The 13,941-nt window shown below is 38.6% G+C and overlaps 1 pseudogene; it reads right to left on the bottom strand.

Annotated features, from left to right (window-relative positions):
• Positions 1 to 11,032: 11,032 nt before the first annotated feature.
• Positions 11,033 to 13,712, bottom strand: LOC131834668 (suppressor of cytokine signaling 5-like; annotated as a pseudogene).
• Between the last annotated feature and the right edge of the window lie 229 nt (positions 13,713 to 13,941).

The following is a 13,941-nucleotide window of genomic DNA, read 5'->3' on the forward strand; positions in this document are numbered from 1 at the left end:
CAAAGATTCAAGAAGACCAGATAACCCTAAGCAAAGTAGAAAGAAAATCAAGCACAGGCATGTCATAGTCAAATTGCTGAAAACCAAAGATGAACATAAAATCTTAAAAGCAGTCAGAGAAAAAAGACACATGCTTGCAGAAGTACAACAATAACACTTTAACAGAACCTATGGAAACACAGAAGACCAAGGGGTGACATCTTTCAAATTCTGAAAGAAACAAAAAATGTGCAGACCTAAAATTCTGTACCCAGTGAAAACATCCTCTAAAAATAAAGATGAAGTAAAGATTTTATCAGACAAATAAGTTGAGAGAATTCATTACCTTCAGATTCACTCTACAAGAAATATTAAACTTCTTTTTTTTAAAAAAATATTTTATTTATTTACTTATTTGACAGACACACAGTGAGAGAGGGAACACAAGCCGGGGGAGTGGGAGAGGGAGAAGCAGGCTTCCCTCAGGGCACAGAGCCCGATGTGGGGCTCAATCCCAGGACCCTGGGATCATAACCTGAGCTGAAAGCAGACATTTAAAGACCGAGTCCCCCAGGCACCCCAAGAAATATTAAACTTGTTGAAGCTGGAACAACTTGCTAGCTCAGTTGGTAGAGTATGCAACCCTTGGTCTCAGAGCTGTGAGTTCCAAACCCTATGTTGGGTGTCAAGTTTAGTTAAAAATAAAATCTTGAGGAGCGCACAGGAAAGCTCTGAACTATAAAAAGGACTAAAGAACATTGGAAGGGCTAAATATGTGGATACATATTAAAGAATCTTGCTTGTGATTGTTTAAAGCAATAACTATATCATGTATAGTTTATCAAATGTAAAAGTATGCTACGTAACTACAAAAAAATACAAAAACAAGATGGTAAATGGAGGTAAGCTGTTCACAAAGTGGTAAAGAACTAATTTAGGGTATATCATAAGTTAAAAGCGCATATTATTATATCAAGGGAAACTATTAAAATAATAAAGCAAAAAATATATAATTAAAAAATAATAGAGAAGAGGTGCACCTGCGTGGATCAGTGAGTTGGGCATCCAACTCTTGATTTTTACTCAGGTCATGATATCAGGGTCCTGGAATTAAGCCTCACACCAGGCTCTATAATCCTCCAGGAGTCTACTTGAGGATTCTCTCTTTCCCTCTCCCTCCAGGCCTCCCCACTCTCACACTCTCTCACACACATTCTCTCTCTCGCTAAAAAAAATAATAATGTTTAAAAAAAATTAATAGAGAAAATAAATTGGATAATAAAAATACTTGATTAATCTAAAGAATCACTGGAATAAGAAAACAAAAAATATATGGGACAAGTAGAAAAATACCAAGATGGCAGTCAAATTCCACTATATCCATAAACTAAATAAACTAAGTATTCTAATAAAGATACAGACTTTTTGAATTGATACTTTAAAAAAAGAAACATATATATATATAAATACACACACACACACACATACACACATACATATATATATCTCTCTATGAGAGACACTGTAAATCTTAATATGCAAATATATACACAGTAGAAGAATGGAAAAACATAAGCAAATAGTAACCAAAACAAAGCTGGGGTGACAATGTTAATATCAGACAAAGTAGAGTATAAAACTGAAAGTATTCCTAACGGTTTAAGGGGGCCATTATACCGTGATGAAAGATGAAAAAGGGTCAATGAAACAGGACAACATAAAAATCCTAACTTTGTATGCACTTAATAACAGTTTCAAAATATATAAAGCTGGCTTTGTTGGTAGAGCATGCAACTCTTGATCTCCAGATTGTGAGTTCAAGCCCCACTCTGGATGTAGTTTACATAAAAATAAAATTAAAAATAAACCAACTGGGTGGCTCAGTTGCCTAAGTGTCTGCCTTCAGCTCAGGTCATGATCTCAGGGTCCTGGGATGAGTCCCACAATAGGATCCTTGCTCAGTGGGGAGCCTGCTTCTCTCTCTGCCTGACACTCCCCCTGCTTGTGCACTCACTCTCTCTCTGACAAATAAATAGATAAAATCCTAAAATAAATAAACAAAAGATATAAAGCAAAATGACAAAAACAAAAGGGGATAGAAATCTCAACGTGGAGATTTTTAACCAATTCTCTCAGTACAGAAAGGATTCTGAAGTCCTTGTATTTTTCAGGAAGAGGGTAGTGATGGTGAGAAATGCCATATTTCAGATTAAATATGTATAGCAATATTTTAAGGGTAATCACTAAAATAAAGTGTGTAATTTTCAAACCAGTAAAGAGAAAAACGGGGGAGGAGGAACTCGATCAAAAAGGAGGGGAACAAGAAAGGAGAAAAATATTTTTAAACTACCAATATGTGAGTGGGACACCAAGAAAAATCTTGAGTTTTGCTATTCTGTTTTTGAGTAAATCTCAAGTTCCCAGCATACAGTAAGTGCTCAGAATATGTTTACTCAGGATATTAAGCTTATTTATTCATTCATATACCCAATTTTTTAAAATTTATTTATTTTATTTATTTATTTGACAGACAGATTACAAGTAGGCAGAGAGGCAGGCGAAGATAGAGGAGGAAGCAGGCTCCCCATGGAGCAGAGAGACGGATGTGGAGCTCCATCCCAGGACCCTGGGATCATGACCTGAGCAGAAGGCAGAAGCTTTAACCCACTGAGCCACCCAGGCACCCCATATATACCCAATTTTTTATTCTCCTCTTCATCCATGCATGCATGGATCAAATATTCAAGATAGTCCTTGCCCTCAAAGAATTTCTAATCTGAGAGAGAATGAATAGAATGATAAATTACAACATTACAATGTGATATGTACAAACCAAAACTTAAAGAAAGAAAGAAAGAAAGAAAGAAAAAGAAAGAAGGAAAGAGGGGCGCCTGGGTGGCTCAGTGGGTTAAGCCGCTGCCTTCGGCTCAGGTCATGATCTCAGAGTCCTGGGATCGAGTCCCGCATCGGGCTCTCTGCTCGGCAGAGAGCCTGCTTCCCTCTCTCTCTCTCTGGCTGCCTCTCTGTCTACTTGTGATTTCTCTCTGTCAAATTAATAAATAAAATCTTTAAAAAAAAAAAAAAAAAAAGAAAGAAGGAAAGAAAAGAAAAACAGAGGAAGGAAGGAGGAGAGAGACCAGGTTTTCCAGACTCCTATTCTTTTGGCTGCAGCCCATATTTTGTATCACAACACAGTATATATATACACACATATAACAGAGAAAAAAATTCCAAGAAATGATACTTTCCTTCTTGTTACCTTGTATTCGTCAATATTTTCTGTTCTTTTCTATTTCTCTGAGTGTATGTATGTTTTAACGGTCATGACCCATCACATTTATTTCATGAATTACTAACTTGATAAAGATCCTTGGTTAGAAAAACTGTCCTCGTGGTAGCTAAGCCTGAACTGAATTCTACTTTATTGTTTAATTTTAAGATAGTAAAAATAGGGGCACCTGGGTGGCTCAGTCAGTTAGGTGTCTGTCTTCAGCTCAGGTCATGATCGCAGGGTCCTGGGATAAAGCCCAACCTTGGGCTCCCTACTCAAGGGGGCGTCTGCCTCTCCCTCTTCTTCTCCCTCGTGCTCGTGCTCACTCTCTGTCTCACTCTCTCTCTAATAAAATCTTTTTAAAAATGAAAAAATATATATAAAACTATAACCTAAGGTTATTGTTTAAAAAAAATTAAGTAGTAAAAATAGTTACATAGCTCAAAAAAGAACTACTCAAAAAGTTGTCAGTGAAAAATCTTGCTCCTAGCCCTGTTCCATACTCCCATTCCCAAATTCTTTTCCTTAGCCCACCCAGATAACCACTATTACTACTTCCTTTTGTAAATCTAGATCCTTCTAATACCCTCTATGCAAATACAGCAAATATGGCTATTTTTTATGCAACTAGGCGTAAGTATGAATATGTGCACATATAGTCTTAGGTTCCCCTTTTCTTTCTTTTTTTTAAGATTTTTTATTTATTTATTTGAGACAGAGAAAGAGCATGAGAGGGGACAGGCCAGAGGGAGAAACAGACTCCCTGCCAATGAGGGCTCCCAAGGTGGTACTCGATTCCGGGACTCCAGGATCATGACCTGAGCTGAAGGCAGTTGCTTAACCAACTGAGCCACCCAGACCACCAGGTTCCCCTTTTCTTGCCCAAATGATAATTAAATATGTTTGACAATTTTCTTTTTTAAAAACTATCTTGGAGATTTCTAATATTAATACTGACCCGAAGGAGGGATTTTTGTTTTATTAATTTGTGTGTTTCTGTGTGTGTGCTGGACTTCAGGTCAGTTTTCACTTCAAACAGCTTTATTGAGCCAACTGATGTACAATAAATGATACATTTTTAAGTGCCCAGTTTGATGTTTTGACCTATGTACCCACCCACAAAACCATCACCACGATCAAAATAAGCATGTTGGTCACCCCCAAAAAATTCCTTGTGCCCATTTGTAAACCCATGCTCTGGGCCCTGCCCAGCCAAGTCTCCACTCCCAGACAACCACTGACCTATTGTCGCCATGCGTTGGTTCTCATTTTCTGGACTTTTGCATAAATGGAATTATATGGTATGTGCTTTTTCTGGCAAGGTGGGGGAACTGGCTTCCTTCATTTAGCACTTTAAGACTTAAGCATATTGCCGCATTTACCAAGGATTCATCTCTCTTTCTTGTTAGTTTTCCATTGTACAGATAACTCACGATCTGTTTATCCATTCACCTGCTTATGGATGTGAGTTATTTCCAATTAGGGACTATTACAAATAAGCATGCTATGAACAGTAATGCAGAAGTCTTTGCATGAACATATAGTTTCACTTCCCTTAGGAATAGAATGGCTGAGTCATATGTTAAGTTTGTGATTAACATTTTAAGAATTTTCCAAAATGTTTGTACTATTTTATATTTCCACCAGCACTGTATAAGAATTCAGTAGCTCCCTATCCTCATCAACACTAGTTATGTTCATTCTTTTTAATTTAAGATTTTCTAAAAGCTATCTAGTTATATCTCACTGTGCTTTTAATTTGCTTTTCTCTAATTACCAATAATGTTGAAAATTCTTTCATGTGCTTATTTTGTATTCATGTATCTTTTAGTTTTATTGATTTGCTCTATGGTTTTTCTATTTTTTATTTCATTGATTTCTACTCTGATCTTTATTTCTTTTCTTTGTTTATTTGGGATTTCATTTGCCCTTCTTTTATTAGATTCTTAATGTGGAAGTTGAGGTCATTGACTTGAGACCTTTCTTCTTTTTAATACTGTTGTTAGAATGCTATAAATCAGGGCACCTGGGTAGCTCAGTTGGTTAAGCTACTGCCCTCAGCTTGGGTCACAATCCCAGGGTCCTGGGATTGAGCTCTGCATCAGGTTCCCTGCTCAGGAGAACCTACTTCTCCCTCTCTCTCTGCTGCTCTGCCTGCTTGTGCTCTCTCGCTTTCTATGTCAAATAAATAAATAAAATCTCAAAAAAAAAAAAAAGAATGCTGTAAATTTCCATCCACATACTGCTTTAACAACATTCCACAAATTTTAATATGTTATGGTTTTATTCAGTTCAAAATACTTTATGATTTCACTCTTGATTTTTTCTTTGAGCCCTGGATTATCTAGAAGTGTGTTATTTAGTTTTCAGATATTTGGGGGATTTTCTAGATACCTTTCATTTATTTCTAACTTCTTTGTGGTAAGAGAGCATACTTTTCATGATTTGATGCCTTTAAAATTTTTTGAGACTTGTTCAATGATACAAAAAAGGTCCATCTTGGCAAATGGTCCACATGCACTTAAAAAGAATGTGTATTCTGCTGTTGCTGAGAAGACTATTTCATGAATGTCCATAAGGTCAAGTTGGTTGATAGTGTTATTCAAATCTTCTAAAGCATTACTGATTTCCTGTCCATTTGTTCTATCAATACCGGGAGAGGGGTATTGAAAACTCCAGCTACTGGGGCACCTGGCTTTCTCAATTGGAAAGGCATTTGACTCTTGATCTCAGAGTTGTAAGTTCAAGCCCCACGGTGGGTATAGAGATTACTTAAAGTAATATTTAAAAAAAAGAAAAAGAAAAAACCTCCAACTCTAATTATAGGTTGGTCTATTTTTCTTCACATTCTGCTAATTTTGTTTAACATGCATTTTGACACTCTGTTCTTAAGTGCTTAATATTTAGCTTTGTTATGTCTTCTTGATGAAGGGACACATTCATTCCTTATGAAATGGCACTCTTTGTGCCTGGTGATATTTTTGCTCAGAAATTTACTTTGTTTAATATTATTATTGCTGTTACAGCTTTCTTTAGAATAGTGTTACCATGGTAAATCTTCTCTCTATCCTTTTATTTTTAACATATTTGTACCTTTTCATTTAAAGCGGTTTTCTTGTCGGCAGCATATAATTTAGTCTTGTTCTTTTCTCTGTCTGAAAAATCTCACATCTTTATTTGGGGTATTTAGACTATTTACATGTAATGTGATTAATGGTATGATTAAGTTTGAATCTATCATCTTGTTATTTGTTCTTTATTTGTATCATTTGTTCTTTGTTCCATTTTTCCTTTTTCTGCCTCCTTCTGGATTAAGTGAATATTTTCAGTGATTCAGTTTTATCCTTTTTGTTGGGTTGTTAGCTACAACTCTTTGTTGGGTTATAGTAGAGGTTGCTATAGGGTTTATAGTATGCATATTTAACTTATCACAGTCTACCTTCAAGTAATAGTCTGACTTCATCTTTAAGAACCTTACAAATGTGGGATGCCTGGGTGGCTCAGTTGGTTAAGCGACTACCTTGGACTCAGGTCATAATTCCAGGGTCCTGGGATTGAGCCACGCATCAGGCTCTCTGCTCAGCAGGAAGCCTGCTTCCCCTCTCTCTCTGCCTGCCTCTCTGCCTAGTTTTGATCTCTCTCTGTCAAATAAATAAATAAAATCTTAAAAAAAAAAAAAAGAATTTGTTCTTTATTGCTGCTTTTAAGCAATTTGATTAAAATGTTATTTGGAATAGTTGGGAGTTGTTTGTTTAAGATATTATTTTTACATAATCTCTACACACATTGTGGGGCTTGAACTCACAACCCCACAAGTCACATGCTCTACCTACTGAGCCAGCCAGGCAGCCCTGGTGTAGTTTTCTTCTTTTTTTTTTTCCTGCTTTTGGTTCATTGAGCTTCAGGGATCTTTTGGTTTATACTTTTCATCAAATTTATAAAACTTGTTCATTTTTCTTGAAATATTTACTGTCCCTCTCCCTTCTTCTCCAGGAACTCCACTAACATGTGTTAGTCCACTTGAAATCGTCCTATAGCAAACTGATACTCTGGATTTGGGGTTTTGGTTTTCCCCTTTTCTATTTATTTTCTTTATTCTTTCTTTCTGTATTTCATTTTGGATAGCTTCTGTAGTTATATCTTTGGGTTCACAGGTTGTTTGTTTGGTTTTTTGCCTTCTACAATGTCTACTCAACTGTTACTCCCATACAGTAAATTTTTTCATTTCTAGAAGTTCAATGTTGTTCTCCTTTTATGTCTTCATATCTTTACTTAACATATTTAACCTTTCCTCTAGTGTCTTAAGCATACTGAATATAGTTATAGTTGTTTTTATGTTCTTTTCTACTAATCCTACAAGATACTTTCTGGGTTGTTTCAGTTGGTTGATTTTTTCTTCTCTTTAAGGGTCATATTTTTTGCCTCTTTGCATATGAATTAACTTTTATTAGATAGTGGACCAATCGTGTTAGATACTGTAAATTTTACCTTTTGGAGCATGAGATGTGATTGTATTCCTCTAAACATTCTTGACCTTTGTTCTGGGATGTGGTTAAGTGACTCAAAAACATTTTGATCACTTTAAGCATCAATTATGCTTTGTTAGGTGAGACCAGAGTAGCATTTAGTCTAGGGCTAACTTTTCCCCTAAACTTAGACAAAATCTTTCTAAATATACCCAATGCTCTGAATACTGGATTTAACATAGTCAAAGGATGGGGCGCCTGGGTGGCTCGGTGGGTTAAAGCCTTTGCCTTCGGCTCAGGTCATGATCCCAGGGTCCTGGGATCAAGCCCCACATCAAGCCCCACATCAAGCCCCACAGGAGCCCCACATCGGGCTCTCCGCTCCGGTGGGGAGCTTGCTTCCTCCTCTCTTTCTGCCTGCTTCTCTGCCTACTTGTGATCTCCATCTGTCAAATAAATAAAAAAATAACTCTCTATTTAAAAAAAGAAAACATAGTCAAAGGAGCCTCATGGTTTAAAGAATTTGTGTTATTTTATAAATCTGCAGGTGGAGACTTTTTTGAGCTCATGATAGAAGTTTGCTAAGGTTTTTCATTATAAGAATAATACTAGCTTTTAAACAAAAATCTACAAAATATAAAAAATCAGGGGGAAAACAGTCCCTTAGACTTATATTCCCCAGAGACAAATTCTGTTGCATTCTGGGGTGCTTCGTTTGTTTTACTAGGGAGCATGAGCTTTCTCGGGGTAATGGAAGGATTCTCCCCTCCCAACATTATAGAACTTTCTAAAACTTCAACAGATTAGGGAGTACTTTGATTAAATCTAAAAGATAATAACCCATGCTAACATGCTTTTCTTGTTCTCAGGTTCATTGATAACCTGGAAAGTGCTGCCAGCAGCCCACATCTGGCCCCAGCCCTCTAGGCAGCTCCCAGGGCCAGCAAGTTTTCTAGAACTCTTTCTTCAGAATAAATAAGCCAAGGAACTACCAGCCAGGAGACAGACTCTATGACCATGACCATTCTCTGACCTTCTTTTCTTAGGAAGCATTGGGTCATGGCTGCACCTCCAGTCTCAGGGCAAGTTGTCCTGGGCCAATCTGTGGTGTCCGCGTTTATCTCCAGATTTTTTTTCACTTAGGGAACATTTGAGGGCTTGCCAATCGCTGAGTCTTGTGCTTGTCCGGCTTTTAATAGAATGACTCTCTCCTCTGAAGGAAATCTTAGGCAAGAGGAGGAGACAGCATACAACCCAATGACAATAATGCTAAATACACTGTTTCCCCTGTTCGAAGTTGCTGCAGGGCAAAGCGTGAGGCAGGACTCTACATCGCCCTCTGCTGGGAACATCGGGAAAGAATTTTAGTTTTGGTCCGTTGGTTGGTTTCTGTTTTTTTACAAAAATACTAAACATACTTTCTTGGTACAGAAGAACAGCCATTACATGGTCAATTAAGTAGGAATATACATTAGCATTCAAAGGGTTAGTGTTATATACAAATATAGCTTTTCTTTTTTGTAGCCTTGGCTATAGCCTTAGGGATGTAAAAAATAGCATTTTGCAGCAGCAAGTTAGGAAACCAAGAAGCACCCACCAGTAGTTTTGAGCACATTAACAAAAACACACAAGAATGGATCCAACCACTTTAGTGAAAAATATCTAGGACAGAACTGTAAATTCAGTTCAATACTAAGCAAACATTAGAGCTTGATATTACTTCCAAATTAACTCACTCAGGTAGTATTGCATACTATTCTAAGTGACAGAAAGGGGCTAAGTAAACTTATTTACAGATACAATGAATATAGAGTGCCTTTTTAAATTATTTATTTATTTTAATTTTTTATAAACATATAATATATTTTTATCCCCGGGGTACAGGTCTGTGAATCGCCAGGTTTACACACTTCACAGGACTCACCCCAGCACATACCCTCCCCAATGTCCATAACCCCACCCCCTCTCCGAACCCCCGCCCCAGCAACCCTCAGTTTGTTTTGTGAGATTACGAGTAACTTATGGTTTGTCTCCCTCCCAATCCCATCTTATTTCATTTATTCTTCTCCTACCTCCTTAACTCCCCATGTTGCATCTCCACTTCCTCATATCAAGGAGATCATATGATAGTTGTCTTTCTCCGTTTGACTTATTTCGCTAAGCATGATACGCTCTAGTTCCATCCATGTTGTCGCAAATAGCAAGATTTCATTTCTTTTGATGGCTGCATAGTATTCCATTGTGTATATATACCACATCTTCTTGATCCATTCATCTGTTGATAGACATCTAGGTTCTTTCCATAGTTTGACTATTGTAGACATTGCTGCTATAAACATTTGGGTGCACGTGCCCCTTTGGATCACTACGTTTGTATCTTTAGGGTAAATACCCAGTAGTGCAATTGCTGGGTCATAGGGCATAGAGTGCCTTTAAATCTGCAATTTAGATTTCAGATTTTCTCTGAAAAATTAACTGTACTGAAGTTCTTAGATTGTACTTAAGCAACTTGGCTATGAGAGTTTATAGCAAAGAGAAATATTGCCATCCAAATTATTAATTACAGTTTAACAATAATCTCAACATCAGTGGCCACTGTCATTACTATTATCTGACTTGTTTGGCCATCTTCTAGTCTCACTTTCGTCTTGATTCATAAACTCATCGTGGGAATAGGAGCTCAGGATGGGAATCAATGATTAGACTGCACATGTCAACTTAAAAGTCACACACTGGGGGCGGGGGTTGTGCCTGGGTGGTGCAGATGATCGTCTGACTCTTAATTTGACTCAGGTCATGATCTCAAGGTCCTGAGATCGATATCCAACCCTTAGTTGGACTCATGCTCAACTGCAGAGTCTGCTTGTCCCTCTGCTTCTGTTCCTACTCCCCACTCCTTCTCTCTCTCTCGTAAATAAATCTTAAAAAAAAAAAAAATCACACACAGAATTACATTGCAGCAGCTATTCCAAATGTCTGGGTTTTTTGTGTGTCTTATTGTTGTTTAGTTTTTATTTCATAATCATAAACTTAATTCAGCAAGGAATTGGAGGGGAGCAAGGAAAACATGAAACCCATAGAACTGCAGTGAGAGCACAAAGATTATCGGATATTTCGAGCAGATGGGAGTGAAGGGTGCACTCCTGAGCTATAGAAGGAATGGTCTGGTATTTAAGAGAAAACACAAGTCAAATGTATTAGATTTGTCCGCAGTCTGCAAAGGTGATCTTCTTGCTGGTCTTGCCATTCTGGACCCAAACAAAGCTCACCGTGGCTTCCATGATGATGTTCCTGCCCTCTTCCACCTTGCCAAAGATTACGACTTGCCTTCCAGCCACTCAGTGTAGGCAGTGCAGAAGAAAAACTGGAAAGTGTTTGTGTTGGGGTCCAGCATTCGCCCTGGACAAGATGCCAGGACCCACGAGCTTATGAAGAAATTCTCATCATCAAATTTCTCCCCATAGATGCACTCCCTGCCAGGGCCATTATGGCCATGAAGTCACCACCCCGGCCCAATAATCCCTGAACTGTCCTGTGAAAGCAGGAAACTTTATAACCACATCCTTTCTCCCCAGTGCTCAGAGCCCAAAAGTTGTCTGCCAACAGCTCAAAGGAGACAGGGCCCAAAGGCTCACCCTAACCAGTGATGTCAAAGAACACCATGGTGGGGTTGGCCGAGGCTGGCTGGCGTAAGTGGCTCGGAGCAGCAATGGGGTCTCAAATGTCTGTTTTGAGTTAAAGCACTCACTCAACTATTCATACCTAACCTATCAATACAATTTTACTACCAACTTAATAAATCTGAAATTTTAGAACTATTATTTATAAAACCTGGTTTATAAACAGTACCTTTTGCAGAACAGGCAGGGAGACCAAACATAAACTATACCAACATGTAAATGAACTCTACTATGCCCTTGTGGCCAGAAAACTGCACTTTTTCTAAAAGGAAGATGGTTTATTATTTTTTAGACTTCCAGTGCTTAATTTACAGAACTCCAAGCAGCGCTGCTTTCAAAAGTTTATAGAAAAATTCTTAATAAAACAAACTTAAAAATGAGTCATTCCGTTGAAACACTCCTCCAATATTAATAATTCACTCTTCGGTAAGAAATAGAATTCTTCTTCGCAAATGTCCCGGAATTACCTCACTCAACTACCACAAACATTAAAAACCAAACTGTTAGTTAAATCGGCAAAATATTTTTGTAGCCCTACTGAATGCTTGTACCTGTAGCTCCTCTGTTGTCTCAATAGGCACCACACTTATCTAAGTAACAGCAGGTCACATCTGGCAGATACTCACACTATGCTTATATATTGTGCTGAAAAAGCCTAAAGGTGATATGTGTGCTTATTGTCGGTAGACTCTCTGGGGCACAGAAAAGTGGATCTAGTTAATGCCCTTTGAGAACAGCAGAGTTCTCTCTTAACTTTTTGTTTATAATGATACTTTTTTTTTTTTTTTTTAAGAATTGGGTTGGTTTTTTTTTTTAAGATTTTTTTTACTTATTTGACAGCGATCACAAGCAGGCAGAGAGACAGGCAGAGAGAAAGGAGGAAGCAGGCTCCCCGCTGAGCAGAGAGCCAGATGCGGGGCTCGATCCCATGACCCTGGGATCATGAGCTGAGCCAAAGGCAGAGGCTTTAACCCACTCAGCCACCGAGGTGCCCCCTCCTTTTTTTTTTTTTTTTTTTTTTTTAAGATGTATTGAGTGCAAGCAGGGGAGTGATACAGGGAGTAGAAGAGAGAATTTGTAGCAGACACCGCTGGGCACAGAGCCAGAGCCTGCCGAGGGCTCAATCTCAGGACACTGAGATCAGGACCTGAGCCAAAACCAAGAGTCTGACACTCAACCCACGGGGTTCCCCAGGCGCTCCTATAAGGATACTCTTTTTAAAATTCTGTAACATTAATGATAAAGGAAGCCCATCAATTCCATTACATGTAGTTCGTCTGCGGATTACTGCATGGCAGATAATGGCAGGCTGAAAGGGAAAGTCCTGTCTGGTGATACAGGAAACAGTGGTTCAAAATACATGCAAGAACTTGGATCTTTTAAATGTTCCAAGCGTCCTGTTACAGCAGGGGCGCGAAACATACACAGGTCATTAGCATCAAAACTGTGTTTCCGCTGCTCAATCTGGGCACGAAGGGATCTGCCATAGGGGCAGAAGCTACAGAGAAGAGGTAGTCCTCTTGTGCAGAGTCCCTGAACAAAAATGTTCCGGCAACCTTCCCTTCAAGAAGGGCTTTCACTTTGTAGTGGCCCATCGCTCCCCAGCAACGGGGATTTCCTGTAGTCGGAAGCAAATCAGACTTGAGGCAGTGTATGTAATCAGTGGGTGGATAGACTTCCCAAGCTCCCAGTCGGTTAACATGGGCACAGGTGCCTCCAGATACCTGACGTCCTTTCTGCCTACGTGACCGCAAGACAGGTTGGTTGTGTCCTCTTCTGAGTCACAACTAGCTTGTGAAATGGCAAAATGGTTCCCACTTGTTTCAGGCGTTCCATGAGGTAATAACTTTGTTCCCAGTTAATATAAAGAATTACCCTGTGCAGCGGCTTCAGTGTATGTATTTGTGCATTGGGAGGAGTGTCAACCCCTTCCCCAATACTAGGCCACCTTCTCCCTCTACCTTTATCTACTTTATCCTCTGTAGAAGCCAAGTACAGATCAAATGTATCAAAAAATGTTGAGTGTGGTTTCACAGGGCCTGCATGCTATGTAATCAAATGCCATTTTGGAGCTAAATCTGAGCCAGGAGGAAAAGGGCATTTTGCAAGGATTAATTCAGACAGGTGTATTTTTCTTTTATTAGAAAAGAAGGACTTTACGTGTTGTAAATTCTCATGGAAAAACACAAGCCCCCTAGTACCTGGCAACCTTTGTCCCAGACACTGACTTCCTTTCAGGGGTCCAAACAAAGGGTCATATTGAAATGCTGGTGTCTGGGTTGAGAAACTAAATACTTGAATGACTGGGTAACACATCTTTCTGCAAGTCAGATGGTTTCCCATTATTTGATTTTGACAAAATTGAATAAGGACCTCCTGAAATTGTCAGCTGATGAGGGATTAAAATAAGCTTTGGTGGCGATTACTGCATGATCTTTGGCAAATTATTTGAAAAGAGTTCCAAAAGAACTCTGAGCATTCTATTACTATAGCAGAACTCTTTCTATTCCCATCTACTGGTTTCATATGGGCCAGTTTTCTTGAC

This window comes from Mustela lutreola, chromosome 6 (genome assembly GCF_030435805.1).
Source record: "Mustela lutreola isolate mMusLut2 chromosome 6, mMusLut2.pri, whole genome shotgun sequence".
Classification (NCBI taxonomy): Eukaryota; Metazoa; Chordata; class Mammalia; order Carnivora; family Mustelidae; genus Mustela; species Mustela lutreola.